Source organism: Callorhinus ursinus, unplaced genomic scaffold (genome assembly GCF_003265705.2).
Source record: "Callorhinus ursinus isolate GAN/ISIS: 27379988/994484 unplaced genomic scaffold, GSC_fseal_2.0 scaffold25, whole genome shotgun sequence".
NCBI lineage: Eukaryota > Metazoa > Chordata > Mammalia > Carnivora > Otariidae > Callorhinus > Callorhinus ursinus.
The window spans coordinates 22,585,713-22,603,111 of record NW_027397087.1 but is presented as its reverse complement, the minus strand read 5'-3'; the positions used below and the strand labels follow the sequence as shown (position 1 = coordinate 22,603,111).

General features: G+C 40.1%; 1 long non-coding RNA gene across 1 annotated transcript in view; it reads left to right on the top strand.

Moving 5' to 3' along the window:
• The window catches only part of LOC112833148 (uncharacterized), a 97,351-nt gene that overhangs the window by 57,716 nt on the left and 22,236 nt on the right, over positions 1–17,399 (top strand). Inside the window, exons 2-3 of the long non-coding RNA XR_003210561.2 lie at positions 1,816–1,934; positions 14,722–14,845. This is a non-coding gene — a long non-coding RNA (uncharacterized lncRNA). The remainder of the gene's footprint in view (positions 1–1,815; positions 1,935–14,721; positions 14,846–17,399) is intronic.

The following is a 17,399-nucleotide window of genomic DNA, read 5'->3' as shown; positions in this document are numbered from 1 at the left end:
TTCCTTCCTTCCTTCCTTCCTTCCTTCCTTCCTTCCTTCCTTCCTTCCTTCTCTTCTTTCCCTTCTTTCCTTCTTCCTTTCTTCCTTTTCTTGCTTTCATCCTCTCTTTCTTTCTCCCTATGCAATTTCTATGTGAATAATCCTATGGTCTGCAAATAAGAAAATTTTTCTTTCTTTCCTCCTCCTCCCCTCCTCCCCCTCGTCTTCTCCTCCTCCTCCTCCTCTTTCTTTTTAAGTATCACATTGGCTAGGACTCACTACAAGAAGTTATGAGGAGCCCCTGGGTGGCTCAGTTGTTAAGCTTCTACCTTCAGCTCAGGTCATGATCCCAGGGCCCTGGGATCGAGCCCACATCGGGCTCCCTGCTCAGCCAGAAGCCTGCTTCTCCCTCTGGCCCTCCCCTGCTTTCTCTCTCTGTCAAATAAATAAATAAAAATCTTAAAAAAAAAAAGAGAGAGAAGCTGTGATAACAGGTACTCTTGACTTGTTCCTGACTCTAAAGAGCACATGCGTAATGTTTTACCACTAAGTATCATGTTTTCTAGAGGTTTCTGATAGATACATGTGGAAGAGACTGCTGGGTGCCCTCCCTCCCCCCAAGAATAGGTTCTCTCCTTTTTTCTGAGTAGAATCTTTAATATTTTTAGGGGTGAGAGGAGCAAAGAGAGAGGGAAAGAAACTTCAGCAGGCTCCAAGGCTCAGTCTCACGACCCTGAGATCATGACCTGAGCTGAAATCAAGAGTCGGACACTTAACTGACTGAGGCACCCAGGCACCCCAGAATTTTTAAATTCTATCTGAGGACATGTCTGCCAAGAAAATGCCTGCATTTCCCAGCCATCTTCGACTACGTGAGGGCACATAACTTAGTTTCTGCCATGGGGATGTAAGTGGAAGTCATACGTGCAAATTTCAGTGTATCCTAAAGGGGAAACATAACCACTTTCCCCTTTTCTACTTCCTGCAGCCTGGAATGCAGATGTGATGACTGGAGGTGGAGCAATATATTGGACTTGAAGTAATCTTAGGAATAAAGATCACACAAAACATAATATGATAGAAGGAACTTGCCTCTGGGCTACCTAACTAGTCTTTTATATGAGAGAGAAGTAAAATTCTATATAGTTTTGGAGTTTTCTGCCACTAATAGCCAAGCCCAAGCCTACAACACTCTTTATCAGGATGATGAGGTTGTAGTCCATTCTCAGCTTGCCAGTAGTTTTTCTTTTTTCCATAAATTACACTTATTTATTTGAGAAAGAGAATGTGAGTGTGGGGAGGGGCAGATGGAGAGAGAGAGAATCCCAAGCTGACTCCATGCTGAGTCCGAGCCTGACTGGGGAGGGGGGTGGGGCTCGATCTCATGAGCCTGAGATCGTGACCTGAGCAGAAACCAAGAATCAGACGTTTAACTTACTGAGCCACCCAGGTACCCCCATAAATTGTACTTTTATAAATTTCTCATTTGTACTAATGAGGTGAATTACATTGACAGATTTTTAGTCATCCTTGGGATTCTGTCCTGATATGCTTTTAGAGGTTACAGATGTACAAAGATTTTATTTCTTACTTTTCCTAAGGTTTTCAAATGAAAAATTATAAACGAGAAAAGTGGGCCTGCACAGTGAACACCCATACATCAACCACTCAGAGTCTACAATTAACATCTTATTATATTTGCTTTGTACCTTGTCTATTATGATGTGTTTTAAATGCATTACTTAATTCAGTTAGGTAATATTTTAAAATATTTATGCATGTGTTCAAAAGTAAGAATAACTAAATACTTTCTTTTTTCATATTGTCTTTGTGCAGTTTGGGTATCAAAAGTATACTTATAAAATGAAGCAAAGATCTCTTCTATCTCTTCATTGAAAAAGACTGTCTAATACAGGAAATAAATTTTGAAGATTTGGTTAAACTCACCTATGGAGGTAAGTACTTGGTTAGCATGGTGCTTTTTTTAATGGTTACAGTTTTGTTTTTTTTATTGAAGTATAGTTGACATAAACTGTTATATTAGTTTCAGGTGATATAGTGATTCAACAAATTTATATGTTATGCTATGCTCATCCCATGTAGCTACTGTCTGTTATCATACAACACTATTATAATACCAGTGACTATATTCTGTATGTTGTACCTTATATCCTGGTGACTTATTCATTCCATAACTGGAAACCTATACCTCCCAATCCCCCTCATTCATTTTGCCCATCCTCCTACCTCTGCTCCCCTCTGGCAACCATCAGTTTGTTCTCTTTGTATTGTATTCATTGTATTCTCTTTGTATATGGGTCTGTTTCTGCTTTTGTATGTTTATTCCTTTGTTTTGTTTTTTTTATATTCCACATATAAGTGAAATCGTATCTGTCTTACTTCACTTAGTGTATTCCCCTCTAGGTCCTTCCATGTTGTTGCAAATGGCATGATTTCATTCTTGTTTACAGCTGAGTAACATTCCATTGTATATATATGCCCCATCTTCTTTATTTACTTGTCTGTCAATGGATACTTGGCTTGCTTCCATATCTTGGCTATTGTAAATGATGCTTCCGGGAGCATAGGGATGCATATATCTTTTTGAATTAATATTTTCATTTTCCTTGGATAAATACCCAGTAGTAGAATTACTGGATCATATGATATTTTTATTTTTAATGTCTTGAGGAACCCCCATACTGTTTTCCACAGTGGTTGCACCAATTTTCATTCCCACCAACAGTGCAGGAGGTTTCCTTTTTCTCCATGTCCTCACTAATACTTGTTGTTTCTTGTGTTTTGGATTTCAGCCATTCTGACAGGTATGAAGTGATATCTCATTGTGGCTTTGATTTGCATTTCTCTGGTAATGAGTGATGTCAAGCATCTTTTCATTTATCTGTTGACCGTCTTTGTGTCTTCTTTGGAGAAATGTCTATTCAGGTCCTCTGCTCACTTTTAATTAGATTGTTTTTTTGGTGTTGAGTTGTATAAGTTCATATATTTTGGACATTAACTCTTTATCATATATCATTTGCAAATATCTTCTCCCATTTAGCAGGTTGCTCTTTTGTTTTGCTGATGGTTTCCTTTGCTGTGCAAAAGCTTTTTATTTTGGAATAATTCCAATAGTTAATTTTTGCTTTTGTTTCTCTTGCCTGAGGAGACATACTTAATGGGTACAACTTTTTAAAATTACAGATTCAATTTATTTAATGGGTATAAATAAATATGAAGATTGCCATTTCTTTTTCAAGTCAATTTTACTGATTTTTTATATCTCTAAAGAACTGTCCATTTCATTAAGTTGTCAAATTTATTTGTGTAATGATATTCATTGTATTTTCTAGGGCCTTTAAAAACTTTGACTATTTGTAGTCATGTCCCTTTTCCCCCACTTTTTCACTTTTTCTGTCAATCGATTTTGCCAGGTTTGCCTATTTTATTAGTCTTCAGAAAGAACGGGCTTCTGGGTCTATTGATTCCTTCTTCTTTTTTTTTTAATTTTTATTGTTATGTTAATCACCATACATTACATCATTAGTTTTTGATGTAGTGTTCCATGATTCATTGTTTGTGCATAACACCCAGTGCTCTACGCAGAATGTGCCCTCTTTAATACCCATCACCAGGCTAACCCATCCCCCCACCACCCTCCCCTCTAGAACCCTCAGTTTGTTTTTCAGAGTCCATAGTCTCTCATGGTTCGTCTCCCCCTCCGACTTACTCCCCTTTATTCTTCCCTTCCTGCTATCTTCTTCTTTTTTTTTTCTTAACATATATTGCATTTTTTGTTTCAGAAGTACAGATCTGTGATTCAACAGTCTTGCACAATTCACAGCACTCACCATAGCACATACCCTCCCCAATGTCTATCACCCAGCCACCCCATCCTTCCTACCCCCACCACTCCAGCAACCCTCAGTTTGTTTCCTGAGATTAAGAATTCCTCATATCAGTGAGGTCATATGATACATGTCTTTCTCTGATTGACTTATTTCACTCGGCATAACACCCTCCAGTTCCATCCACATCATTGCAAATGGCAAGATCTCATTCCTTTTGATGGCTGCATAATATTCCATTGTGTATATATACCACCTCTTCTTTATCCATTCATCTGTCGATGGACATCTTGGCTCTTTCCACAGTTTGGCTATTGTGGACATTGCTGCTATAAACATCGGGGTGCACGTACCCCTTCGGATCCTTACATTTGTATCTTTGTGGTAAATACCCAGTAGTGCAATTGCTGGATCGTATGGTAGCTCTATTTTCAACTGTTTGAGGAAACTCCATACTGTTTTCCAGAGTGGTTGCACCAGCTTGCATTCCCACCAACAGTGTAGGAGGGTTCCCCTTTCTCCCCAACCCCACCAACATCTGTCATTTCCTGACTTGTCTAATTTTAACCATTCTGACTGGTGTGAGGTGGTATCTCATTGAGGTTTTGATTTGGATTTCCCTGACGCCAAGTGATGTTGAGTACTTTTTCATGTGTCTGTTGGCCATTTGGATGTCTTCTTTGGAAAAATGTCTGTTCATATCTTCTGCCCATTTCTTGATTGGATTATTTGTTCTTTGGGTTTTGAGTTGGATAAGTTCTTTATAGATTTTGGATACTAGCCCTTTATCTGATATGTCATTTGCAAATATCTTCTCCCATTCTGTCGGTTGTCTTTTGGTTTTGTGGACTGTTTCTTTTGCTGTGCAAAAGCTTTTTATCTTGATGAAATCCCAGTAGTTCATTTTTGCCCTTGCTTACCTTGCCTTTGGTGATGTTTCTAGGAAGAAGTTGCTGCGGCTGAGGTCACAGAGGTTGCTGCCTGTGTTCTCCTTTAGGATTTTGATGGACTCCTGTCTCATGTTTAGGTCTTTCAACTATTTGGAGTCTACTTTTGTGTGTGGTGTAAGGAAATGGTCCAGTTTCATTCTTCTGCATGTGGCTGTCCAATTTTCGCAACACCATTTGTTGAAGAGACTGTCTTTTTGCCATTGGACATTCTTTCCTGCTTTGGGTCTATTGATTCCTTATTGATTTCTCTCCTTTCATCTCTTTCTCTTCTTTTTGTTATTATTTCTTTTCTTTTGCATTCTCTGTTCTAATTAGCTTTTGAGGTATATGCTTCCTTCTCTTCTCTTATATGCATTTAAAGCTCTAAATTTCCTACTGAATATTGCTTAAATTGCGTACCACACATTTTGGTACTAGTGTTTTCATTATCTGGGCATTTGGTAATTTTCATTAATTTCTCTCTCCTACTTAATAATTATTTAGAAGCTGCTTTTTTAACAGATTTTATTTATTCATTTGAGAGAGACGGAAAGAGAGAGTGAGAGAAAAGGAGCAGGGGGGAGGGGTTCAGAGAGAGGGAGAAGCAGACTCCCCGCTGAGCAGGGAGCCCAATGTGGGTCTCAATCCCAGGACCCTGAGATCATGACCTGAGCTGAAGGCAGATCTTAACCAACTGAGCCACCCAGGTGCCCTATATTTAGAAGCTTCTAACATGAATAGGACAGTGTAGCTATTATATTGATTTCTAATTTTATCTCATTGTTATCAGAGAACATGTTTTATATGATTTTGGGTCATTAGTATTCATTTGGAATTTGCTTTTTGACATATTACAGTAAGTTTTTATAAATGTTTCATGTGTGCTAGAAATAATGTGTATTTTGAATTTTGGGTGTAGGATTACTTATGTTGTTTATGTCTTCTACAACTATGATTTTTGATTTACACACACATATACCCCCCACACAAAAACACATTTGAGGTTCCAAATGACTATTTATTCAATGTGAATTATTCTATTTATCCTTGTATCTTCATATAATAACCCTCCTTTTGACTGAAAGTTAAAAAATTGATATTGATATTATTATATTTGTTTAATTTTTATTAAATTTTTAGTACATGTTACCACTTACATAATGATCTCTCCATCATGTTTTAGGTGTGTCTCTTAATAAGCAGTACATGGTTGAATTTTTAAAAGTCCTTATGAGAATCTCTGTCTCTTAGTAGGCAAGATCAATATATTAATATTTATATACTTTGATTATTGACCTGTTTGGACTTTTCTCTACCATTATGTTGTTTTCTATTTACCATTCTTTAATTTTGATTTTTTTCTTCTCTACTTTCTATTAGGTTGATCTAGTTTTTTATTTTATTTTATTTTATTTATTTATTTACTAGAGAGGTTGAGAGAACATGGGAGAAGGGGCAGAGGGGGAGGGCAGGGGGAAACGGAGAGAATCTCAAGCCAACTCCACACTGAGTACAGAGCCCAATGGAGGGCTCATCTCATGACCTGAGCTAAAACCAAGAATCGGTCGCTTAACTGACGCCCCTAGGTTGATCTAGTTTTAAAAGTATTTTCCTCTTGGGCGCCTGGGTGGCTCAGTTGGTTGGACAACTGCCTTCGGCTCAGGTCATGATCCTGGAGTTCCGGGATCGAGTCCCACATCGGGCTCCCTGCTCAGCAAGGAGTCTGCTTCTCCCTCTGACCCTCCCCCCTCTCATGTGCTCTCTCTCTCTCTCAAATAAATGAATAAAATCTTAAAAAAAAAAAAAGTATTTTCCTCTTTACTCTCTACTAGAACTTTGCTATCTGCCTAGGGTTAGGATAAAAATTTAAAAGTCCCTTTTGAGAAATTAAAACCACAAGCTTCCCTACTGCTTTCCCAGGCTGAGTGGTTGGACTTTTCTACTCTTTTCATACTTTAAGGGTCTTCATTCAAGGACATTACTTGGGTCCCCAGAATCTGTGTTTCAGGAAGCTCAGGGAGATCCTTTATTCAGCTTCTAAGCTTGAACAGAGAGGGTGGCCAAGAGCCTGGGCTGGGCTCAGGGCCAGGTCTTTGCCCAAGATGGGGGATCAATATGACAGACAAAGACACCTGAAGAAAACCTTGAACAAGAACTATGTAGACCATCAAGTGAATCAGAGGGTCAACTCACACTGAAACCACTATGGCTTTTTTTTCTCTTTTTATTCTGAGACTTTTTTTTTTTCCTTTTGAGCTCAGCTGTTTGTTAAAAAATTATTTTTTACTAAATTTTAACCAGCATTTCCCTGTAGGTACCAATCTGCTATACTCTAAGAAGCTGTGGGAGCTAATTAACTTATCTTACAGAATGTTTACAGGTTCCAAGTCTCACCTTCCACCTCAGATCTTTCAGTTTTTGTCTGTTTTCCTCAGCTTCTGCTTAGCCAACTTACAAGTAGATTATTTTTTTTTCCATCTTACTCCTTGGCATTGATGATTCATTTTTGAAGTTTTGAGTGACTGTTGTTCTGGCCTTTCCTCAAATCCCCTTGTCTCTCAGATTGAGGCAGGGAAGACCTCCCCTGTGCACAAGTTCCTGGATACCATACATCAACTGTCCAAGCAGGAAAGCTGAAGTTTCTGGGTGTGTGGCCTTTCCCCTGTCCTCCAGTAGCTTCTAAAATGATGGTCATGACAAATCTCAGCCTTCCTGGCTGCACATGGCCCTGGTTTGGTTGGAAACATACCCAGCTGGAAGCAGTTGACATGCCAAGACCTTCGAGCATTGGGCTTTCCAATACAACATGTTGGGGCCCTTATTTCCTGTCGCTTCCTTTTGGCTAGGTGGCTCCCTCCATTTACAGGCATTCCCTGGGCAGCTGTCTGAATTAACGTCTGAGCATGGCCAGCCCTGGCCCAGCTGTGGTCCCTGGCATTGCCACTCATGAGCAAATTCCCCAGTGAGCCTACAGGGCTGCCTTGATTTCTTTTTTAGGTACGATTATCTTGAACAAAGCCAGCTTCCTAGGTGTGAGACCTATGCAGTTATACTGGCCCCTCACTCAGAGAAGTCAGTAACTGCATTAATACTCTGTTACTGCTATCTTGACATTTTAAAATAACTTTGAATAAAATTTAAAAATTTTGAATTTGCACTAAGCTCCACAAACTATGTACCCTCTCCTTAGGAGAAACAGAGAACGTCACTGACTCTTGGAGAAGTAGGTGGGACTTATTGACTAACCCAACCTCTTAGGAGTCCTGGGCAACAACTAGTAGGAGTAATTATTTAAAAATATTTTTTTAGATGTAGTGCCATATCCTGTAAAACTTAGGTTATGGGAAGCTTCCTTCTCCATAAAGTATCTTAGTGCTTCAGGAAAGGGAAGTGGTTCAACTCTAGAATAGCCATCCAATAGAATTTTCATTACATTAACAATGATGTTAGTATTCTATATTCTTGCTGTCCAATATGGTGGCCACTAGCCACATGTGGCCACTGAGAACTTGAAATGTGGCTAGTATGAGGACCTGTATTTCTAAATTTTAATTAATTTTAATTATTTTAAATTTAAAGTTAAATAACCATATGGGGCTACTGGCTACCATACTTGACAGTGTGTAGCTATAGAACAAAGTAATTTCTGACCTTTGAGACTTTGGTTATATTTTGTACTGACTCTACATCAAGACTTAAAACTAGGCTTTCAGATTTAAGGCATATCTAGAACTAGATAGGGGAACTCAAATCACAGTGTTTTTTCTTAAGTGTAGAGAAGATATCCTTTCTAACTATGGAAGCTAAGCCATGAGTCTCATTTCTGTAGCCTACAAGGGAAATATTACATGGACGAATGAATTGTCTAAAGACTGCCCCTTCCAGTTCTAAAGGATTATGGAATAAGGAAGACAGAGCAGAAGCAAGGTCAAAGGTCAGAGTCTTGGCTAGGAATGACACTGAGGAGGTGTAGTGGGAGGTGAGTTGATAGATGAGCTTGAGCTCCCTCCTAGGCTCACATGACCTGGTGTACAAGTGACCCAGCAAGTTCCATGTGTTTTGAGAGCACAGAAGTACTTTGGAGGACTCTGGTCAAAACAAAAAGGTAGCTGAATATGAACTTTGAGAAGGCCAGAACTAGAGATTTCAGAGATAGGTAGTACTTCATCTCAGAAAGCCACACCAGAGGGACATCTGGGTGGCTCAGTCATTATGCGTCTGCCTTTGGCTCAGGTCATGATCCCAGGGTCCTGGGATTGAGTCCCGCATCAGGCCCCGTGCTAAGCGGGAAGCCTGCTTCTCCCTCTGGCTGCCACTCCCCCTGCTTGTGCTCTCTCCTCTCTCTGACAAATAAATAAAATCTTAAAGAGAGAGAGAGAGAGAGAAAAGCTACACTAGAAAAACTATACTTTAGTGGTCACCAGTCCAAGGAACAGAAAATCCAACCACTCCACTATTCACCAGTGAAGATCCAGATGATCTCATCTCTGCTGCTATGGGTCATCTAAACCCTTATAGACCCCAATACACACAGATGCTATCTTGAAGGACACAAAGAGATGAAGAGAAAACTTGAAAGATTTACCATTTTACTTAAAGAAATGAAAGAGAATTCACATAAAGGGGTTATCTGAATTATTGAACTGAACTAAATTTAACTGAATGGGATAAATGTAGGGTTCTTTTTCCTGGTTCTCTGTGGATGAGCAGATGTATTACAAGGAAATAAAGAAGCTGCATTTTCTTTGCACATCTAAGGGCAAAGTGAATGAATTTGTGACCCTACTCCAAATAAGTTTGCCTTCCTGCCAAGCCAGTTATGGGCAACAATATTTTTCACAAGCTTTAGCAGAGGTGGACGACATGGCAGGAGGTGGAGTGGGGATGCTAACCTGCTGTTTTGAGCCTAGGAAGGAGCATTATGAGAGAATTGGCCACTTTACTCATAGATAGATGTCCTTTCTTCAAAGGCACTAGCAACTTCACATGGGCAGTTCATTGGGGCTTATCCAGAAGGCAGTTTTTCTCTTATCACCTACCTGGACATGGAGGAGGTTGTAGATACTTCCGTGTACTGGTCCAAAAGCTTTGAGAACAATGGGAGAGGCTCACTCTGTCAGATTATGGTGTCATTTGGACTGTGCAGTGCCTTAGTCATCTTCTTGTGCTGAATGAATCACATCTGGAATCAAGGAGGCAAGATCTACTTGGGCAATACCCTAATTACTTATCTGGATCTAACATCCCATCAGTCCCTTGCCATACTGTAGAACATGTAGTCCCTCTGTGGGCTACAGCCCCACCTGCAGGCCAATGCTGAAAAGTACATGTTCAAGAAAATGGAGGAATTTCTGGGTTGTATTCTGTACAGCCAAGACATCTGCATTGTGCTTCAAGTGTTCATGGTCCTACAGTAAGAGCCCACATGGTTCATTACATATATTTAGCAATTCCTGGGATTTATTACAAAATTCATTACACATTTCTTTTCCTTGACTGTTGGAATAACATACTTTCAAAAGGGAAAGAGGCCTTTTTTCATCCTCAGAGGGAGATGCAGCTTTCCAATAAGCCTTGCTTAATTCCTCCAACCTTCCACTAGCCTACCTGACCTGGCCCAACCCATATGAATGTCTCCAACCATTCAAACTGGAAACATTAGACCCCAAGAGGACCCAACCCTCATGCCTCCACTTCCTTCCCTGGGAAATTGGCTATTGGAAAAATTCAATTGCTCATCCTTCTTGGGAACAAAGATCACTTGTCATAGAGACTAAAGTGGCTAAGATAAATGCAGAGACTCAGTTTGCATCAGTGTCATCTTTTTCAAGCACTTTGGGTTTACCATTTCATACCCAATCCTGGAAAGCATAGAACCATGAGTGAAGACTTATAGCACTAATCCTGGAAATCATCTGGCTGGGAATTCTGAGGACACCCAGCCCTAGCCATCAGGCACATATAGGGACCCACACAATTGGATTTGTATGATATCTAGGTGTAAGGAGAATAAAGTGGTTAAGAATGGGCTTTAAGTTTACATTCTGAGGTATTGTATTTTCTTAGTCCATTCAGGCTTCTATAACAAAATACCACAGAATGGGTATCTTTACACAACAACAACTTATTGCTCATAGTCCAGGAGTCTGGAAGTCCGGATCATGGCACCAGCCTGGTTACCTTCTGGTGAGGGCCCTCTTCCTGGGCCCCACGGTCATAGCCAGCCCTTCTCGCTGTGTCCTCGCATGGTGGAAGGGGTTAGGGATGTCTCTGGAGCTCTTTTATAATGGCACTATTCCCATTCATCAGTGTTTTTAAGCACCTCCTAAAGGCCTCACCCACTAATACCATCAGTTTTGGGGGTTAGGATTTGACATATGAGTTTTGCGGGGACACATTCAGACCATAGCATAGATGAATGGTAAAGCCAGTAGCTGCAGTGGAGGAAACTGTGGGAGAACAGGTTTGGGAGATAAAATCCAGTTCTATTTAAAAAAAATGTTCAAGGGTGCTTGGGTGGCTCAGTTGGTTCAGTGACTGCCTTCGGCTCAGGTCATGATCCCAGAGTCCTGGGATCAAGTCCCACATCGGGCTCCTGGTTCAGCGGGGAGCCTGCTTCTCCCCTGACCCTCTCCCCTCTCATGCTGTTGCTGTTTCTCTCTCTCTCTCGCTCAAATATATAAATAAATAAGTAATAAAAAAATAAAAAAAATGTTCGACTTGAAATTCTACTTAGACATCTAATGGAAATGTCAAGTAGGTGGCATGATATGTTTGTTAAGTCTGGAGCTCAGGGGAAATATCAGGACTGAAGAATATATAGATCTGGGAATTATTGACAGGGAGAAGGAAATGAAAGCCATGGGACTAGATAAATCTCCTCCAAAATGAGTGAACATATTTAAAGAACAGAAGAGGTTTAGACAGAGTTAAAAATCAGGAATGAGCAGGAGAAGCCAGCAGACTAAGAAGAAGCCAAGCAGGAATGTAGGAGGAAGCCTGAGACAGTATTAGTATTACAAATTAGTAACTGTGATGATGTGAAATTGTCCTAGCTGTCTTCTGGTTGCTCCTTTCAATAGTAAAAGGAGAGATGGTCTCTTTCCACCAGCTCCACTAGCCCAGCTCCCACACACCCTGCCTTCAACGCAGAACTCCATCAGTTTACCCTGACAACCAAGCTGGAAGACCCAAAAATCTTTTGAAAGGTTCTGGATTCCCAGCAGTACCACAGCCAGCTCTGGTACTTTGACCATGAGAAGGGAAGCAAGTTAGAGAACCAAACACAGGAAATTCCCTCCCCCACACTCAGAACCCTGAACAGGTAAGTCTTTGTAGTCACCCACACTGGACAATGGAGTCTAGTAGAATGCAGAGTGGAAGAAGAGCAAGTCCTGGTTAAAATGTCCACTGCCATCAGGCAGCTACCTTAATTTTTCGTTTCTGCTTGCACACTCTATTTCTAACCTCCTCGTTTTCAGTGGTTTTCCCAGTTTGTCCTCATATTTAGATGCTTTGGCATTAAGTAGTTTTTAATTCAGCCTCTCTCTAAGTTGCTTCCTCTGGAATCTCTTCCTCTTCAGCTCCAGGGACCCTTAGACAAGTGACAGGGTCCCAGCTACCACATCCCCTCCCAGCTTTCCTGACCACCACTTGTTAGGGAGAGAGGTCCTCACACAAATGGGAAAACATATAGAAAGCATATAAGGTAGATTTTGAAAGGATAAACTAATGTCACTCTAAGGTGTTTTTTACTAATCAGAGCAGAACAGCAACAACAGAGCTTTCTGAGCAAGATTTTGCTATCATCTAATCCTCTTTATCCACCTCTAGCATTCTCCCACCAAAAAAAAGCCTTCTAAAGGAACAACACACCCTTTGGGAAAATGAGTGAAAGTACAGATAAATTAGAGTTTGGAGACAACAAGGGTAAAGAAGGTCTCTTCCCCATGGAAGACCACACACATGTACACACACTTTGGTTCCCACACCTAACGACTATAGTTACTGTAGCTGAACAGATGAATGAATAGCAAATTTGAATGTCTTTTTTTCTAGTAGGAATTTTGCAGCAAAACATAAAGAGATATATTAATTTAAAAAGAAAACATGCATAATTGTACACAAGTATTTTAATTTGGTAAACAAGCTTTGTTCAGCCAAGCATTTGTGGAGAGGTTCTTGGGCTTTTATTTGCATTTAAGTAGCTAAGTAAACATACTTTTAACTAAATAGGAATCAGGGTGAATATTTATTTTCCTATATAATATGTGACTAAACAAATGAGGCTTTTTTTTTTTTTTTAAACACTCCTGGGGCACCTGGGTGGCTCAGTCAGTTAAGCATCTGCCTTTGGCTCAGGTCATGATCCCAGGGTCCTGGGATCGAGCCCGGCATCGGGTTCCCTGTTCAGTGGGGAGCCTGCTTCTCCCTCTCCATCTGCTCCTCCCCTCTGCTCCTGCTCTCTCGCTGTCTCTCAAATAAATAAATAAAATCTTAAAAACAAACAAACAAACAAAACCCAATCCTTACATTGAAAGCCAGACATCCAGTTTGTCATGTGCCATGACTGAAAATGCTTTCAGAACTTCTTGTTGTTGAAGTACCTTCAGAGCTCTCTTTACACACAGGATGATGAACCGTCTCAGTTTGTCTGGCACTGAAGGGTTTCTCAGGATGTGGGACCTTGAGTTTTAAAACTGAGTAGCCTTAGGTCAACTTCCCTGGCTTACCTGGAACTGAGGGAGATTTCAGTCCTCAAACTGGGAGAGTGCCAGGCAAAAGGGGTCGAGTTTGGTCAACCTATTTGTAAACCACACACAAGAAAAGCCAGCTCATTGCTTTGTAGTTGTAACTCTGTTAACTCGATTTGATCCCCTCCTTATTTTTAAAGACTTGGCCCTAAATATCTTTTGGCTATTGAGAAAGATCAAATTTCTCACCCACAAACAAATATGTGGTAGCACTCAAAATAGTCTGAGTTAAGAAGGCACTTTTATAAGCCTTTTCTTCCTTCTTTCCTTCCTTCCTTTCCATTACCTTTGTCTGTAAAAGTATGTGTATTAGTGGTGGACATGACGTACTTTCTCTTTGACCATAGTTCAGTCAGGCTTCTCTGAGCCCTTTTCTCTATGAGGTCTCCACCTTGGTCCCCATCCTTATCCCAGTTTTAGCAAGAATGCTATCAAGTTCGTTTAGTAAGAATCCCCTTACCCTTGAATCTCCTCTTAGTAATTTTCCATCCACTGACCCCTTCACTCTGCCTATTGGCTATAAATCCCCTGTTGTCTTTGCTGTAATCTCTCCCCTACTACAGTGCATTTATTGCAATTGTCCTGAATAAAGTCTTCCTTGCCATTTTATTTATTTATTTATTAAATATTTTTTATTTATTTATTTGACACAGAGAGAGAGGGAACACAAGCAGAGGGAGTGGGAGAGGGAGAGCAGGGCTCCCGCTGAACAAGGAGCCCAATGTGGGGCTCGATCCCAGCACCCCGGGATCATGACCTGAGCCGAAGGCAGACGCTTAATGACTGAGCCACCCAGGTGCCCCTATTTATTTAGTTATTTATTTATTATTATTTTTTAAAAGATTTTATTTATTTATTTGACAGAGAGAGACACAGCGAGAGAGGGAACACAAGCAGGGGGAGTGGGAGAGGGAGAAGCAGGCTTCCCGCTGAGCAGGGAGCCTGACGCAGGGCTCGATCCCAGGACCCCGGGATCATGACCTGAGCCGAAGGCAGACGCTTAACGACTGAGTCACCCAGGCACCCCTATGTATTTTTATTTTTTAAGTAGGCTCCATGCCCAGTGGGGAGCCCAATACAGGGCTTGAACTCATGATCCTGAGATCAAGATGTGAGCCAAGATCAAGAGTCAGATGCTCAACTGACTGAGCTACCCAGGCACCCCTTGCTTACCATTTTAATAAGTGTCTGAATAATTCTTTTCTTTTACAGTTATGGTGCCATGACTTGGTACAGAATTAAATTCATCATTGGACCCCTGGAACCTCTCCTCCAGGACCTCAAGTATACACATCTAAAGACTTTGTTTCACTCTTGACTGATTAGGGATCCAATGGTGAGTACAACTCCTGAACCACTGCTCTGGATGACAGACTGTTAAAGCATGGTAAGGGCAGATTTTGATTCTTAAGATTCTGAGTATACCCTCTGAGGCTAGGTTAGAGTCCCAGGATTCTTTGGTTGAAAAGTGCCTGTTTAAGCAAGCATCTTTCTGGATGGATGTCTTCTTGGATCTTTCTGAGTGGGAATTTACTCCCTGACTCTTGAAGTGGCAAATTCCTGACTCTTTTGGAGGCCTCTACTCTAAAAACTCTGTTAGAGTCCCAGGCAAATGGAGACTGGGTTAGAGTCCCAGGCTTCTTTGTTAGCAAGGTATCATGAGTGAAGAACAAGGGATCTTCTCTATAGACTGAAACCACCTTCTCATACCCCTGATGTCTATATGTCCCACCACCATGGCACTAGCTCTCTACTTCCTTTTTTGTTGGACTAATTTTACAAAGGATAATTGGGAACTTCAATGACTTCCCCAAACTGGTTTGTCTAAGATTTCTCTCTCAGCACTGTTTCCATTCCTCCTTCTTCTTTTTACCACCTCCAGTCCTCCATTCTTTTGAATCCATTGATAGGACTGGCTTCAAGCCCCTACCTCTTCCATCTCTCTGTCCACCCCTGCAAGACTTTCTCTTTCCCATTCTAGCCCCTCAATTTCTTCCAGTCACTTGAACTTTGAACTTTACGTCCCCCGTCCTCCACTGGGGGCTCTCAGGAGACCCAGGGACCACCCAAAGAAACTACGTGCAGGGCAAAACAAAATCTTAAAAGTTTCCTCCACAAATATTGATAAAAAGCATTAACTGTCAATTGAGCAGGTAACCTTAACTTGTTCCATCTGTCAGAAACACAATTTGGGATAAAAATATAAAGTGGATCAAAAACAAGAGCCAATTATTTTATATAAACCAGTGAGTTTTTTATTGCTATGTTTACCTGACTCATGGCTACAATTTTATTTTATTTTTTTAAGATTGTATTTATTTATTTGTCAGAGAGAGAGAGAGAGCACAAGCAGGGATAATGGCAGGCAGAGGGAGAAGCAGGCTCCCTGCTGAGCAAGGAGCCTGATGCAGGGCTTGATCCCAGGACCCTGGGATCATGACCTGAGCCACAGGTAGATGATTAACCAACTGAGCCACCTAGGCATCCCTCATGGCTACAGTGTTAGAATGAAAGCAGCAGGATCTCTATTTGCATCTGTCTTTATGATTATATAGTTATGTTTGTATATGTATGTTATATATATGTGATATTTTTCTATGTCTAGATGGTATTACCAAAAAAATTTATAAAATCTTGTGAAGAAGTTTCATAAATTGGCTTAGAGATAAATAAGTGCTTATATAAATTAAATATTCCTAAATCTCTCAGAAATATAGAAATTAACCCAAATGCTTTTCAAGTTTATGTGGCTTGGGAAAATCTTTGGTAAATAAGACTAATTTAATACTGTTTAATAAGAACAGCTCTGTCTTCTGAGTTATCAGTATTAAGTATAATACAAGTATGCATTTGGTATTTAACCATTTTTAGATTTCTTTGCTTTTGTGATTTCTTTTTTTTTTTTTTGATACTTGCCTAACATGCATGTACTGTACAAAATAGTTAACAGGGAAATAACTTGAGATGAGGGCTAGCTTTGTCTAATGTTATATTTGCCTAAAAACAATTTCCAAAATCTTTTTTGTAACTTCCAACCTTAGAGATATGCTATGTCAAATATTCATTAAATATTGAGATAATTTTTTAAAAGATTTTATTTATTTATTTGAGAGAGAGAGAGCATAAGCAGGCAGAGGGGCAGAGGGAGAGGGAGAAGCAGACTCCCCGCTGAGCATGGAGTCCAAAGCAGGGATCCATTCTAGGACCCTGAGGTCATGACCTGAGCCAAAGGCAGCCGCTTAACCAACTGAGCCACCCAGGCATCCCCAAGTCTTCTCACTTCTAAAACTGCTAACTTTTAAAAACTTTCACAGTCATGTTCTGTCCTCTATTTACTTTTGAATTCTTTTCTTGTAACTTTGGCTAAATAGGTAGCTAAGTATTGTTCATAGTAACCTGGGATTGTTTTTAGTCGAGTATTCAAACCTTTTGATCTTTTGGACAATTTTGTCCTCCCAGAATCAAATCCTAAATGAAATCTTGATCTTGAACTGAACTTGAGATTTCTCAGATGGCTCTTTCAAAATCTTAAAGGATTTTTTTCTTTTATTTTGAAAAAGAGAGATGCCAAGAAACAATTAGGTTTAGGTATGTTCAGTTGCATGAAAAGTATTGTCAAATAAAAGATACTTTAACCTTCTCTAGGTTTTATTTGTATGGATAAAATATTACTAATACAAACATTTCAGAAATTGTATGAAGTTTGTCAATACCCTCACTGTCCGTGATATGTTCTGGTATAATGTTACCAGTCATAATTCTAGTTATTATTTTAAATGTTCTAAACCACAGAAATAACCAAATTCCCTTATCAATTGCATCATTTTTATGATGAATTCTCCTCAGATCTTTAGCCATTTAAAATCTTTTGTCATTAGTAGACAGTTTTT